The following is a 17,034-nucleotide window of genomic DNA, read 5'->3' on the forward strand; positions in this document are numbered from 1 at the left end:
GACCAGATTGCTGACCGCCTGATGATATTTAGACAGGTCCTCCGATGTCTTTACTGATGCCACCAGTGCCATGTCGTCTGCATACTCATACAGGGCCATTCTCTCACTATAGCACCGGATGTTGTTTGTGTAGACTGGGAAAAGCACTGGAGACAAAACACAGCCTTGTGGCAGTCCAATGCTAATGACACTTTTCGTGGATTTAAATCCTCTTAAAAATACTTGTTGTGGCCTGTCTTTCAAAAAGTTGTTGATCCATAAAAGCAGCGTTGTGTGGAGATGGAGATCTGAAAGCTGTTCCAGCAAAATGCTGGTGTCTACTGTATTAAATGCAGAAGAAAATCCATGAATAAGATTCTTGTGTATGGTTGTGTAGAGTCCATGTGTTTAGTGACAGCTTTTAGAAGAGTGAGACTTGCATCCTCTACACCAGTGGTTCCCAACCTTTTTCCCAAGGGACCCCGTTTTTTACCAGTAAAATTTTTGACGAGCCCCTCCCATTCTCTCTTCCAGTACAAACATTATTAAGAAATGATAAAATTGTTCAAGCACATTTTAATATGCTTTGATTCAATAGATAACAGTAATAGTAATAGTAGGCTCCAGTACAGAACAAAGTCATTAACAAAACCAAACAGAGCATAATGTGCTTGACAGTTTGTATTACTTTTCTGAACACATTGTTTCTTGTAAACACTGATAAATCAATCATTCCTTTCAATAAATGTTTGACACATAAAAAATACACTGAGCAAAATGTACTTAAATGTGTATATTACTGTTTATACTAGATTATTTGCTGTAAAGGCTGCGATTAATCAACCAGTCCTATCTTTAATGAACTTTTGACACTTGAAAATAAAATAGTGAGCTGAGCAAAATGTTCTTAAAAGTGTGTTACTTTTTCTGTACTAATCATTTCCTGTCTTAATATCAGTAAACTTTTCACTCATGAAAAAAATGTGAGCAAAATGTAGGCTATAAACAAGTAATAAATGAAGTATTAACCCCTTAAAGTGGAGAGGTCCTGGCGACCCACTGAGAGGCTTTGGCAACCCCTTGTGGGGGACGGGACCCCCAGGTTAGGAACCACTGCTCTACACCACGTCTTGCCTTGTAAGCAAATTGTAGGGGATCCAGCTGGTCCGAGATGAATTTTATCAAATGTCCTCCTACTACCCTTTCCATGCACTTGCACAGAACTGATGTAAGGGCCACAGGTCTAAAGTCCCCCAGTTCTTTTGCATGAGCTTTCTTGGGGATCGGAATTATCACAGATTCTTTCCATTGCTCTGGAACGCAGCCAAAGTCCAGAAGGAGCTGGAAGAGTCTGGTGAGTACCCCACCTAGCTGGGTGGAGCATTCTTTCAGAACCCTGCCACGGAGCCCATCAGGACCAGAGCTCTTGTATGGGTTGATGCAGCGCAGGATGGTGGTAACCTCCTCCTCGCTGATTGTTAGCGCTGGTTCAGTGAGGCGCCTGGGGGGGGGGGGGGGGAGGCAGGTGGAAAGAGGGCGAACGCCGTTGAAGTGGGCAAAAAGACGTTCAGCTGTTCTGCCAACGAGATGGAGTCATGGCAGTTGACTTGCGGGATCTCAGGGTCTCTTCCCATCATGATGTTCAGTCCCTGCCATGCCTTACGAGCATTTCCAGATGTGAGTTGGTGCTCCACATTCTGTGTTTGTTTCCTTTTCGCAAGGATGACTTTCCTCTGAAAGTCTTTCTCCATCTCCCTCACACGCTCATGGTCCTTCTGAAGGAAGGCCCGTTTCTTCTCCACCAGGCACATTTTAAGTTCCTTTGTGATCCAATTTTTGTTGTTTGGGTGTATTTTTATTTGCTTGGTAGTGGTGACTATTTCTTCGCAAAAGAGAATATATGAGGTCATTACATCCGTCAGCGTGTTCAGATTGTTTCCAATGTCATTAAAAAATACGTCCCTGTCGGTCATTTCAAAACAGCCCTTTAATGCTTCACTCGAATCCTCATTCCAAACTTGGATATTTTTTGTTACCACTTCCCCTGTCTTCAGTTGTGACCTGTATTTTGGTAGTAGTAAGAGTGCATTGTGGTCTGATCTACCAAGAGGTGGACGTGACTTTGAGATGTATGCATTTGAGATGTTGCCATAACACTGGTCTAGTATCTTGCCCCCTCTTGTGGCTGTTGTGACATATTGCCCTAGATTAGGTGAATATGTTATGATGTCGCATTTATTAAAGTCTCCCAAAAGAAATACTGGCTGATCTCCGGTTCTGTTGACAGTCCTGTTAAAACTATCTGCTATGGCATCAGCAGCTAAGTTAAAGTCAGGGCCTGGCACGTAGACCAAGAGGACAGTGATTTGAGTAAACTCACGAGGGAGGTAGTGTGGTCTAAAAGACACTGTTAAAAGTTCGTAATGTTCACAGTTCTCAGTCTCTCTTATTGTGTAGTTGGTTGCCCACCTGCTGTTGACATCCATGCAGAGGCCGCCCCCAATCGTCTTCCTTGTTTTGGTTGCGTCTCTGTCCAGACGAATGATGTTATATCCCTCCAGCTGGAAGTCAGCGTCCGCTGAGAGCCAGGTCTCTGTAAAACAGTAGAGGCTGGTCTGTTTGTAGTCCTGATCATACTTCAGAAGTGTTGAAAGTTCATCACTTTTGTTGCGTAGGGAGCGCACATTTGACAGTGCGATAGCCGGTAGCGGAAGCCTACTACCTCTTCTCCTCATTCGGCTCCGTATGCCTCCTCTTGATCCTCTTTTCCTGCATGTGCGCCGTCGTTGTCTCCCCGAAGTAACTCCAGTGGTATAATATTCCTTGAAGGGAGGTCGGACTGAGCAGTCCCTGGGTGTGCTCGATTTAGCGCCCGCAGGTCTCCCCGCAAGTTGACAAGCCTTCTTGGGTAAGTGAGGAGAGGCTGAGTTGTCTGTGTGCAGAGTCCATTTACCGGGGTAAAACTCGTAATCAGGAGCCAAGAAATGGCCACATACAGCGTGTTAGTTCCAAGCATCCTGTTAAGCGTACGTGGTCTAAAACAGGTGTACAAAAACATCAAACATCTTATCAAACAGAGGCAAACAAAGTCATTCACACCGAGCCGTGTCAGGAGTCGCTCACAGGGCAGCGCCTCCTCTACTCAAACATTATTATGGTGATTGGTTTAGTGCTCTCTCTGATGAAGCCTTACCTCCTTGTTCTGTTATCTAATGCCCAGGTTCTCCTGGGCACCCGGTCCTTGTTTGTTATTCATCACACCTGCCACCTGCCCCATAATAGTTAATCACATATGAGGTTCTCCATTTTCCTTGCCAGGTCCTCGTTATCTCCCATTACAGCTCAGCTTTGTGCCCAGCACTTGTTCATGTTATAGACGTCTTGCTTTATTTGTGTGGTTGTTGTGTTGATGTTTACTTATTAAGGATCATTTTTAGTTTTTACAATACTTGATGGATCCTGCTTCTGTGTTTGGGTTTCTGCCTTTCACCATTAGATTTACCGAACGACCTAAACCTTCTCCAAAGTCACAGATTAACAAAGCAACACACACTTTAAAAGTGGTTGGACTCTGAAGGAGAATTCTACAAAAATGTTACAAACAATAAAAATGTTATATGTTGCAGAGGGGCAATGACTGCAGAGGAGTTAGGTGTCCACACCGTCCATGGGCAAGACACCTAACCCACTGGTGGTGGTCGGATGGACCAGTGGCTTCTGTGGATGGCCGTTTCGCTCCCGTCAGTGTGCCCCAGGGCAGCTGTGGCTACAGTGTAGCTCATCACCACCAGGGTGTGAATATATGTGTGTGCTTGGGTGAATAACTGATTGTGTTGTAAAGTGCCTTAGGGGGTTCTAGGTCTCTGGAAGGCACTTCATCAAATACAGGTGATTTGCCATTTAGATACCTTTGTGCACGACCTCAGTTTAGACTCTAAACTTTAGAGAAACAGATTAGCTCAAACTAATTGCTAATCATTGGTCTCTAGATGAATAAAATCCATCTTAACATCTTAAATCATAAACATTTTGTGCCCGTTCATTCAAATGCTATTTTATAAACACTTCCACTGGCATCGGTTTTGACTCAACCAGATACATTGTTTACAAAAGCTGTGAAAAAGACAAATCTGTTTTTAGTTTATTGTTTCTTTATTTTAATTATATTATATATTAATTATTATATATTAAAATTATATTTTAGATTCAGGGCTCTCCTGAAAACTTCCAGGGCTTGAGCCCCTTAACCCCACCCCAGAGCAAGGCAGTATGGAAACTCAAGAATGTTGCATCTACATTAAACGTCATACAGAAGCATCAGCTGGTTGATGCACATCTTCTCCCTCTGACCCTGAGGAGTCTCTTTGCAATCTTCACCTTCTTTAATACTCCTATCATTGCTAACCTCATGAGTGTAAAGCCATGCACTGGTCAGTAAAAAGATATTGCTACCACTGAATCCCCTTTTTCACCCTTTGCTAGTGGATTATCTGGTGAGAAGCAAAAAAATAAAATAAAATTATGCAGTCTGATGGAAGAACCCCCCAGGGAAATATCAGGATCCAACCTGAGAGATGATAAAGGAGAGGGAGGGAGATGAGGTGAGAGACAGTAAATGGCAGAGAATGAGAAAGGCAGAGGTGTGAGATAAGAAGACAGATTTAAGGAGCAAATGGATGGACGTAAAAGAAGAGGAGGAAGGGAAGGAGGAGGAGAGGTGAGTGGTGATGACCAAGCGCAAAAATTGCATTTTGATGGAGGCAAATTGAATCAGGTTTGTGATGAAGGCCGCAGGGCAGAGCGGCAGATTGAGATGGTCATGTCAGCACACAAAGATTACTGCCACCTGTGTGATGCGATGATTGCCTGCTGCCACCTTTTTCAAATGTTGCACCAGGATATTTTCTCTGACACTATGACAGAAACTCCACCTATCATCAGGTTGAATGAACACACACACACGCACGCACACACACCTGATAACTAAAAGAGCACATACAGAAACTTGGGAACAGAGAGGTACGTGAAATTGTTGGGATTTTCAGCTGAAACTGCATCAGGCTGCACTAACAGGATTATAGTGGGGAAAAAATAAAAACGGTGCATGACTGTCTGAGAAAACTTGCTGCTCCGAGTCTGTGACATAAAAAAAAGAAAGTCACATTGGAGAAATTCTGTGCTTCACATTCATCAGAAACTGCTTAAAACAGAAAACACATCTTCCTGGGTGAGTGCACATGATCTGCTTTTAATTTTCACATCAAGGCTGGATTATGCCTCATGATGGATGAAAACAACAGATTGCATGTTCCACCAGAATCATTTCCATTTTTCTGCTTGCTATTGTCACTCGTGGCTCACATGGACATCCTTCTGTCAAGCATCATCTCGGTTACAGCCTCAGGCAGTTTGTTTTAGCAGGCTGTGACTTACAGTCACACAAACATTTTTAGTAAAAAGACTTCAAACTCCAAAACCAACAGAAAAAATTTACTTTAGTTGAAAAATGATGAGAATATAATAACGCCGCTAAAGCAAATTTGGAAAACAAATGAGCTTGAAACATTTTCAGACCTCTTAACAACTTTCCAACATAGTATAGTTATAAGTACAGTGCTCCAAAAAATAAATAATTAAATAAAGGAAACATAAATAATAAAACAAGTCTATCACACTTCTGTGAAATCAAACTGTCCATTTAGGAAGCAATGATGATTGATATGTTCACCTGCTATTGTGCAAATAGAATAAACAACAAGTGGAAATTATAGGAAATTAGCAAGACAGATCTAAAGACTGTGCTGAGATCTAAAGACAACAGTGACTCAGAAAACAATCCTATTTATGGATTTCAATTTTTTTTAGTACCCATGTTAGTTGAATGGCTTCATGACTAATACCATCGTTATTTGTTAATGAACATAAGGAAAAATATAAAAAGACAAATTTATTAGAACCAAGCAAAGTGCCCTGTGGTACTCCACGATTACCTATTGAGAGAAAAAGTTTGACTTTCTGGGTGTATATGTGTATTTTCACAACAACTTGCACAAGCCTCTGTAATAAAAGGTGAGCAGGTGCAGCCAAACTGTTAACCACCCTACTTCAATAAGCAGGAGGCAAAACCTCAGCTCGCAATTGTGCAAAAAGAGATCTCTGACTTCTTTTTAAATTACACTCAACAGGCTCCATAAAAAAAAACTAAATGTAATGAGCACATCAAATTTCCACTGGCCTGTGTAAATGTAAAACAGAGTTTGGTTAAATGTTGCAAGTTTGCCCTACAAATAATTAAAATATAAAGATGTACTGTTTGTTAATGAAAAAATTGCTTGTACCACATTAGACCAAGGACAATTGTGAGATTTGTCCCAATGAAGAAAATCTTCTTTAAATCTGAACAAGGAAACCCTAAACAACTAAAATGTGAACATAAATCTGGTACTACGGTCATTTTCAGAGCTACTGTGATTTTTTTCAGCAAATGAACAAAATATAATTCTAAATAAATTGATAACGTCCTCACTAGTGGGAGTAAAAATAAAAAACATGACTTGATAGAGTTCAGTTTTCAGTCTGAAAAACTGGGTTCAAACCCCTGGAGCTGTTTGTCTTTTCTGCTTGTGAGGAACAAACTGAGTCGTGTGGGGGAGGAAAAATTATTTGTGTTGAACAAGACAAGTCTCTGTTCTGTGTTTCCTTATCACGTTCTAGTATTGTTCCAGGATTGTTGTGTGTTTGATCTGGTTGCAGCATTTTGTGACGGACGCCTTTGATTTGACCTTTGTTTGAGTTGGCCACACCCACACCCATCACAAGAAGCCCATCTTTTATTTACAAGCTGTTTTATTTGAGGACATGCCAATTTTTTTATGTGCTACACCTTCATATTTACAGTATTCAGTCTGGTATACTTCTCATTAAAATCCTCAGTAATATATTTTGGGCACGTATAATTTCATAAAGAGGGAGATAAGAAACACAAAAATGAATTTTCCTCTCCACAGCACCAGCTGCATTCATCAGAGACAACAACAAACACGAGTTTTGTTTCTGCTGAGGCTGAATCCAGTGCAGCTATATTTACAGCAGCCATATTTTATGCTCCATAAAAAGGCGTAAAGATGAAACTAGGGCAGCCCACGGTGAGAGATTCTTGCTTCCTGAAGCAATGCTCTCCAAAACCCTTGATGTTAATAATAACTTCAAGCCCCTGCATAAATTGTTTCCCAACGCCACATTATACTGTGAAAGTTAAGAACCTGATTAATTTTTTGCACAGTATGTTAGTGAGCATGTTTGTAATCACAGGACTTGATCTTTTCTTAATTAGGTTTTCAAATACACGTATGTGACCTAATGATTTACAGCTGCAGTAAGACCCCTGCTTAGCATGCAAACGCAGCATCAACGGGATGCATGGGCTGAGTCACACACCTGGCTGTCATCTAAATTCAGAGATAAAACACAAGCTGAAAATCCAAGATTTTAAAAAGCAATTTAGAAAAAATTGGATGCAACTAATCAGTTCAGACAGTCAAAAGCAGCTACTTTCAATATTTTTTTAATTATTCAGGAAAATGGAAGACTTCCATCTTCAGTCTGCAGAGGTTGAGTTGGAGACTGAAGACCGAGAGTGCCCGTAGATCGCTGTGATGAACAATTGACTAGAGGGAAATTAGAAACTCTTTAATGAAACCAGACTGTTAAAGCACAGCGGTGGTGGAATACTCAATCATTCACTCGTCTACTCACATTCATAGTTGCACACATTTCTACAGAGGATCAAGTCCAAGCTGAGCAACACTGCATGTGAGAAAACCCACTCACCTCAGTGACTGACTCATCAACATTTTTGTAAAAAGCATTCAACAGAATCAGCTTTGTTTAAAGTTTCCAGTGGCATCATGATGGCTGCAGACAACAGGGAGTTTACAATCTGCCATCAAGACAAACTTAAGGAATTTGGTTGTTGTTTTTGACCAGTCAATGTCTCTTGAAGGTCACTCAAAATCGTTGGTCCAAAACTGTTTTTATCACTTAAGAAATATCTCCAAACTGCGAAGGTTGGTGTCAAAACGTGAACTTGAAATGGTCATCCATGCCTTTATCTCCTCCCGTCTAGATTACTGCAACACACTCTTCACACATTTTAACAAATAAGCACTTGGCTGCCTTCAGTTGGTCCAGAATTCTGCAGCGAGGCTCCCAACTGGAGCAAGCAGAAGAGCACACATCACTCCTATTTTAATGTCTCTGTACTGGTTACCCAATAACTTCAACTTCCTCCCTATATTACTGAACTGTTAAAGCCTTATGCTCCAACCCGAGCCCTCAGGTCCACCCACCAGAACCTTCTAGAAGTTCCAAAGACCAGATATAAAAGTCAATCAATCAATCAAATCAATCAAAGCTTTATTTATAAAGCGCCTTCCGCAACCCTGTCAGGAAGCCCAAGGCGCTGAACATGGTAGAGTAGAAGTACAAATATAGTGAATAAATCAAAAATAAAAGCAATTCAAATTACAGAATACAAATTACAAAAAAAAGGTGAAACATTCTAGTACAGGACAGATGGGTAAAACAAGGGATAGAGTGAACCAATGAAAACTGTGAAATAAATTCAACGTAAAAGAGGGCCGAATCAAACATGTTCAGGAAACGCCAAGAGGAGGAGGTGGGTTTTTATGCGACTCTTAAAGGCTGGCAGAGATGGGGACAGCCTGAACTGAGGGTGGCAACTGGTTCCATAGTGACGGTGCTAGGACTGAGAACGCCCGGTCCCTGCAAGTACAACACCTAGAACGAGGAACAGCGAGCAGGCCTTGGTCAGAGGAGCGCAGAGCGTGTGATGGGGAATTTCTGTTCAGGAGTGTGGCTAGATAGGGAGGACCACCACCCTGGAAGAAATTGTAAACAAAGACGAGGATTTTGAATTGTGCACGATAGCAAACCGGAAGCCAGTGCAGGGAGGCCAGAACTGGACTGATGTGGTCCCGTTTCCTGGTCCCAGTCAGGAACCTGGCTGCGCTGTTCTGCACAACCTGTAGGCAACGCAGTGATGATTGACCCAGTCCTGCATATAGAGAGTTGCAGTAATCAAGCCTAGAAATTACAAATGCATGCAGTACCCGCTCCAGGTGGGCTCTCGAAAGCATAGGCTTGATTTTTGCAAGGTGTCTCAGGTGAAAGAAACTGGACCGGATCACTGAGTTGATGTGAGCATCAAATTTAAGTCCAGCATCAATTTTCACCCCAAACTTGTAACAACTGGTTTTGAGAAGGGAGAAAGAGGGCCAAGATCAACATAACGACCCACATTCCTGCTGTTGGGGTGAAAAACAATGAGCTCTGTCTTTCCCTCATTCAGATGTAGAATGTTGGCCATTAGCCAAGACTTCACCTCGTTAATACAGGACACAAAGGACTGGATAGAGTGACCTTTCTCCTGACACAATGGAGAGTAAATCTGGCAATCATCAGCATAGAGATGGAATGATAGGCCATGTTTACGAAAGAGTGACCCCAGAGGTAGCAGATAAATGGCAAACAAAAGAGGACCAAGGATCGATCCCTGCGGGACCCCCCAGCGGAGCCCCTCCCAAGAAGAAAAAACATCACCCAGTTTAACACAGAATGTCCTGTTGTGGAGATACGATCTAAACCAATCGAGAGCAGACCCCTTGATCCCAACCCATCGTTCCAAGCGATCGAGTAGAATCGCGTGGTCAACTGTGTCGAAGGCTGCCATCAGATCTAACAACAGAAGCACCACAGATGTACCCTGATCTAGTGATAGATAGATATCATTTAAGACCCTCAGTAGAGCTGACTCTGTGCTATGGCCAGACCTGAACCCTGATTGGAAAACCTCAAACAGATCAGAGTCAGCTAAATGTGAGACCAGCTGCTGTTAACAACTTTCTCAAGCAGTTTTGATGTAAAAGGCAGGGTAGAGATAGGCCTGTAATTTGTGATCACAGAGACATCAGCACCAGGTTTCTTCAGGGTCGGCCGAACAACTGCTGCTTTCGAAGCAGCTGGGACCACACCTGTGCTGAGGTTCCCATTGATAATCTAACCAAGTGATGGGCCAAGACAAGGAAAGGCAGCCTTCCAGAGACGAGGTGATCGCTCCTTCCAGACTGTTGCACCCCAACTTTTATCCTTCCATAGCACTGACAGTCTGAACACTTAAAAAAGAACAAACAGCTTAAGACCCTTTTATTTAAAACTGCTTTTACATAAATCTTTTATTTTCTTATTTTTAACTCAGATTTGTAGTTATCTTTAATTTGTTTGTTGATATTTTATCATTTTATGACTTTGTTTTTATCATTATGCTTTTATGACATTATTTTTTGTTTTGTTTTTGATCTATGAGAAGCACTCTGTGATTTTCTGTCTGTGATGAGTGCTATATAAATAAAATGTACTTACTTACTTGCCATACTTGCCCTCACTACAAGGAACCTTCCAGTTTACAAGATGTGCCTTCTTTTAACAGATTTGAAACAAATTAACAATGAAACAAGAAACTGTTTTCTTCACATTCACATAATTGACTGTTTAAAGAATCATGAGGAAAATTATGTTAAATAAATGCATTTTATGCCAGTCTGAAACATAATCTGTTATGTTGCATCTGCAGGTTTCTCTTAAATGTAACACAAACTACTATAGTCTGCTTTGTTGCAGTTATCTGTCCCTTTTCTTGGAAAACGTCTGCAAGCAGCAGTACTTCACTGCAGCGGGAACCTCAGCTGGCTATCCTTTATCTGAAATTTGCATATTTTCACTTCACTTGTTTATGTTGTGCTGCTGTTCACCGACAGATGTTAAACCTTTTCCTGGAGTGTTTTATTTTTCCTCCCAGATACATAAAAGAAGGACCATTGATGTTATGCATCAACCCCTCAGAGTAGTTTAATTATGACTTTTTGCCTTTACTTCTAATAATCTGCTTTAGAAAACAGTTATTTCGTCTCTTTTACTTTCTACTTTACACTTCAGGTCATGTGCTTCATGAAGCTTCTAATTGTAAAAAAAAATGCGTCATCCAGAAATAAAACAACAAACTCCTGAAATGCATTACAGCTGCACCTGATTGAACTCAGGTTTTCACCAACTAAATATTGGAGGATGTTTGAATAATTCCCTTCATTGGAAGGTAGCAGACTGTCTGGTTATATTTATGCATCACACCTATTCATTTATGTATAAAAACAGAAATATTTAACATTTAGTTTGCTGTAAATTACACCACCTGATATTGATGATGATCCGTTTTGTTGGATGTGAGACAATCTAGTTTTGTAACGTTTATTTCATTAATTGAAGCTTACTTTCTATTTCTGTTTCTCATAGCAGAGATGTCTTCATTATAGCAGGAAGAAAAGCCCCTTGAGCCTGAATGAGATTACATTCTGTAACTGAGTGCTTTGTTGTATTAACCCTTTGAAAATCTGAAAATCTGGCCATTTGGTAGGAAATCCAGACCTTCCTTTAAGCAAGAACAGATGAATCCAAAACCCTTTTCAGATTGACATTCTGGAATATGTGTGGACAATTCAGTCCGGTTTTTAACCCGAACTGTGTTTTCAGACTCACCACTTTTGTACCGGAACTTGTCCTTTCGGCTGACTTCACACAGCAGGGAAACGTTCCAGATGTCTGGGGGGGGGGGGGGGGGGGGGGGGGGCTGTACCCAGATATTGCGTCAATGTGGTGCAGCGGGTGTACATTAGGGGTTGGTGCCATCAATCGATGTGGTGATGCATCTAAAAGCTTAACATGTTGTTTTGGCATCGATTAATGAATGTCGATGCTTAAAAAAACATAACATCAAAGTTTTGTAGCGAAGCCGGTACTAAAAAAAAACACGTAACCGGAGCCTTAACGCGCGCGCCGCCCGGACTGTTTAGTGAGTGGCACTACCTCTTTGACCTCTTTCTCCATCCTGGAGACTGTCTCCAAACTACCGAAGAACTCAGAGAAGGCGAGGAGCATTACAAAAGCAATAGCTACTTTAATCGCGACGGATCTACGCCTGTATTCAGTAGTAAACAACAGGGGGTTTCGGTTTGTGGTGCGAACCATGGAGCCGCGCTATAAACACCCTCACCAAAAACATTTTGCAGAAAAAGAAGTCCCCCACCTCTACGAGGAAACCAAAGCAAGCGTTCTGGAGTCCATGAAGAAGGCAACCGGGATAGCGCTCACATGCGATGCATGGACATCAGTTGCCACCAAATCCTTCGTTACTGTAACAGGGCATTTTGTTCTCGCATCGGACAAGAACGGGTGGAAGTTGGTGAGTCACGTTCTTCAAACTTGAGGGATGAGTGAGAGTCAAAGTAGCACCATGTTGACATTTGCCCATCTCACACAACAGGAGGATGTAGGGGGACAAGAGGGAGGGGAGGGAGTATGGGAGGACAGATGAGTATGAGTGTCACTCTGCTCTATTTTAAAGTTAAAAGTTAAAGTCCCATTAGTTGTCACACACACAGGTGTGTGTGCGAAATTTATTCTCCGCATTTGACCCATCCCCTGGGGGAGCGGTGGGCTACAGACAAGCCGCGCTCGGGAACCATTTGGTGGTTTAACCCCCCAATCCAACCCCTTAATGCTGAGTGTCAAGCAGGGAGGCATTGGGTCCCATTTTTTCAAAGTCTTTGGTATGACCCGACCAGGAATCGAACCCCTGATCTCCCAGTCTCAGGGCGGACACTCTACTACTAAGCCACTGAGAAAGGTATTTTGTGTTCACCTCACTGTACTGAAGGTCCAGGCTGAATATATGTTCAGTTGAATTATGCACTTTTGTTCTGAAAAAATACAACATATTACCTTCACATATAGCAGTTTTTTTCTGTTACCTACATTCCAGAATGAAAAAGCTGAATTATTTTATTTTGAGGAATGCACTTTTGATCTGTATGGCAGCTTTTTTGTAATGTTATCATTTGCCAGACTCATTAAGTTTCCATGAAATAAATTTGATGGAAGTAAAAATCTTGTTTACTTGAATTAATTATCTCATTAAATCCAGGGCTTGCCTGTTTTCAGTGTTTCCCAACAATGGAGGGGACACTAATGTAAGTAAAGCTTTCGCTGATCGAAGTTAAGTTGGTCAAAGTGTCACGGTCTGAGGAGTATTCCTGCTGTCACTCCCTGTCTCTTCAGTTTTCCCTCTGCAGGTGGGCGTGTCTGGAGGTGACCAAGCTGCAGCAGATCTGCTCATCAGCCGGCCAGGTGTATTTAAGCAGCTGAGAGACTTCTACACTTCGCTGGATGATTACTCTACCTGGGTACCTTCTGAGCCACCTCTTAGCATTATATTCGAGCTCTTTGGACCTTTTGAGATTTTAGAAGTGTTTTGGATTTTTGCATTTACCCTTCCTGCTCTTGTTTACCAGATAAAACCTCCACCTTCATCTCTGACTGACTGAACTCTGGAACTCCTATCATCTGGATCTCCAACCTGCTTGTCTCTCAGCCGCTCCCTGGCCAGAACCACCTCCAGCTGCCCACCTAAGCTTCCTGGACCTCCACAAACTCAGCTCCCTCCACATCTCACCTTTTGGATCTCAGTCCCAGGAAAACCCTCTCAGCTCAGACCGGACCACTCCTCCCTCGAGTTAGTTCCCTCCTCTCCAGACTGTAACGCACAATTCAGATTCCTTATTCCCTCCTCGAGTTGGATCTAACTCCCATCTGTCCACAGATTTCCCGCACCGACTCCCTGGTGAAAGAACTCAGCTTTGTTTTATGCTGCTTCCTTGATTTCCCTTTTAATAAATTCCTATTTAAACACTTTACCCCCATCTCTATGCTGATTCTGTATGTCGTGGGTTAGATTTCTACACTACAGCATGACACAAAGTGCAAATATTTACATGTCATACAGTCATAAAATGAGAATTTTTCTTTGAATAATAGTTAAATGTTAAAAAAATTTATTTACTAACAGAGTAGTTTTAGAGGAACTGAATTAATAGGTTATTTACAAATGTAGATAAAGAAAAAGACAATCTTGTATGAAAAAAAAGCATTAAAAATGTCAAAGAATCGTGGCACCAGTAATCGAATCGAACCAAAAATCATAATCGAAGCATCGAAGCTCCCATAATCGAAATCGAATCGTGAAGTACCCTTTTTGGAACACCCCTAGCGTACATGCGTCATTTACCCAAACAAAGCCATTCAGTCAAACAGAATTCTTCTCACTGATCGGACTTATGTTAAGCATAATTCTGCGCACACAAAGACACAAGAGACCTGGATGATGAAACTCAATGGTTAAAGGAATCATTGAAGCGGTGTGAAGCGCTCTGTCGCGCGTCTAGACGGTACCGTAGGAGGCGAGCTGCCATGGTTCGCCGCATGCTACAGGAGCGAGCTGTCTAGGTGCCCACAGTGTCCCCCGGTCCCCTCCTCCTCCTCCCTGTCCAGAACTCGACCTCACCAGTCTGAAGCAGCCACCTTGTCCGTGACAAGTCCGGACCTGTTACTAGGGGTGTCGTCCGGTTTAATTACGGAAAACGTTATCCGGATGTTTAGGACAGAGTCCTGAACATTTCCGTTTTTCATGGCCTGTCTGAAGGGGGCTCAACTGTGCACAACACCGCCACATTTTTCCGTTAAAGGTAAAATGTCATAATTTTACAGTAAATAAAAACACTAAACAGATTGATGGCTTAACCATGTTGGACGGAAGGTTACATTGAAATAGATTTCTTTCACAGACAGCTGGGGGCTGTCAGTTTTTTCCTTTTAAAAAGACCAGAGATGGACAGTCTTTGTTTACAGTCTGAGCCCACAGGATTGCCGAGTCTGGGCCAGCAAGTCCTGCTAATTCGACATTGGCCAGCAAAACAAAAGAATCAAAGCCAGTCAACAGGAGCGAAAAATAAGTTTTTGTACCCTTAAGAAGCTATGGCATCCTTTTTGTTTTCCTCTAATATCAGGCAAATGCTAACGCTGAATTAACAATGCTAACAGTGAATTAGAAGCAAACGGTGGCCTTTAAAAATATCTTAAGCTACCTTTTCAATTACCAACAACTCAATATTACAGTATTCATCTACTTATCAACCTACTGTGTGGGACTCTGGCCCTGATCCGTAACTGGCAACTCTTATTGAAGTCAAGATTGGGAGTCTTGTGTGTCTTGATGTTGCAAGTTCCCACATGCCAAAAACAGTGGCAAGAAACGGAGTCAACAGGTGGGCCACAGAGATAAGATTGGACCCACACTGAAGTACACAGAACTTGCTTCTGCGAGTAAAACTGGGCAAAAGGTGAAGAAATGTCTGACCCAGCCATCAGCAGGAGAGGTGGGACAAAAGGAGGCAGACTGAAAAGAGCATATCAGGAGAAGACAGGCCTTCATGGAGAGTCCTGGACTTTGGGAGAAGCTGAAGATCAGTTGCAGAGATGACACCATATGCCTTGTGTTAAGCTGATGATATGAAACTGACAAACAATGACATTGTCTTGCTGTCATATGATAATGATATATGTGTAACTAGAAAACTTTTTCTTTGTCTAGGCTGTCCCATGATGAGTATATAAAGGGCAGCAGAGAGAGAGAAAGCGAGCGTGCGAGTTTGTTTTAGTCTGAGACGAAGACTTAGAGTTGGTGCAAGTCAACTGATTATTCTTAGTTAATTTTAGAATTAGCATTCTCCTTGGGGGAAGTGATCAGTCTTATGTCTACCTATTTTTTGTATTTTTTAATCTTGTAATAAACTTTTTGAAAAAGAATCTACATTCCTGATTCTTAAAGGTCCTCTTTAAAGGTTTGAGTGGGAGCCCCGATCCAAAACAATAGGAGAGGTAAGCATATTTTAATCACAGGTTCCTGAGTTTTCAGGATTTGCTTTACAGTTTGTGACAGATTAAAAAAAAGAAACCTTAGGTGAAGAAGCTAGTCTTCTCCTGTCCCGTGGGTAACGAGATATCCTAAGGATTGATAAGCCAAAACATTAGTAGGTTAAAATAGGCTCTGTTTGCAAGTGTGAAAAAGTCTTTGCCAGCGTGGGAAGGTTGGATTAATTAGATTAATTGATAAATCTATGTTAGTCTGATCAACTAACAAGAATCATTTTCTAGTTACCACCGCCCACAAAGCTGACAGAGGCGCAAATTAATCCTAATACGACCCAAAGAATTGTCAGCATGAATGGCCGTCAGCTGAACTTCCGCCTTAGTATTTAAAACCATTAAATAACAGGAGAAATCAAAAGGGATGTGTGCTATCACAAAAGAACGAGTACGGCATATCATTCTCACCTTGAAATAGGAAACTGATTCTAATTAGGGAGTCCAAACCAGGGTCTAATACAATAAAACTCACCAACGCCCCACGAACCCTGAGAAAGCAGCGCAGTCTTAGTTTCTAATGGAACCGGGTTCTAACGGAACCAACAAATAGGACACGCTCTCGACATTGAAACATGAACTGCAGTACCCTAAAAATTGACCACAGGATGTCATGCTTACTTCATTCTTACTTGATGCATCTTTAAAGAGGTTTTTCACCCATATTTTAATACATTTGCAGTCGTTTCTGTAGGACTGAATGCCTTGTAAGCTGTACTCTGAGGAAAAGAAGCTCTGGTACTCCAGTTTGAGGATGAAAAATTCAGCCAGAGGAAAAAGTAGCTTCAGTCGACCACATTTGGAGTCTTGTTTCCTGATATTTGGGCATCTCACCTCTGGTTGGCTGACAGCAGGGTGTCTCTACCACTGACTCCGTTTGCTCTGCAACTCTGATGTTTTATTTCCACAAATAACACAAACCTGAAGGAGTTCTGCTGTGTTGTGGAGTTGCTAATGCTAACAGTTAGCTTCTACAAGCTGAGACGTTCTCTGCTGTTTTCGGAAAGCTAAAAAACAACAGCCTCCTCGTTGCGAGCCAAGATGGGTGAGTCCGTGACAGTGTGATGTAGATCTGTGTTTTACTGTATTTTTTTTTATCAGAAACTAATGCAGGAAATAGGTGAAGGAAACAATTTTTAACATTCAGCCTGCATGTTAAACTCAGAG

Source organism: Nothobranchius furzeri, chromosome 9, assembly GCF_043380555.1.
Source record: "Nothobranchius furzeri strain GRZ-AD chromosome 9, NfurGRZ-RIMD1, whole genome shotgun sequence".
Classification (NCBI taxonomy): Eukaryota; Metazoa; Chordata; class Actinopteri; order Cyprinodontiformes; family Nothobranchiidae; genus Nothobranchius; species Nothobranchius furzeri.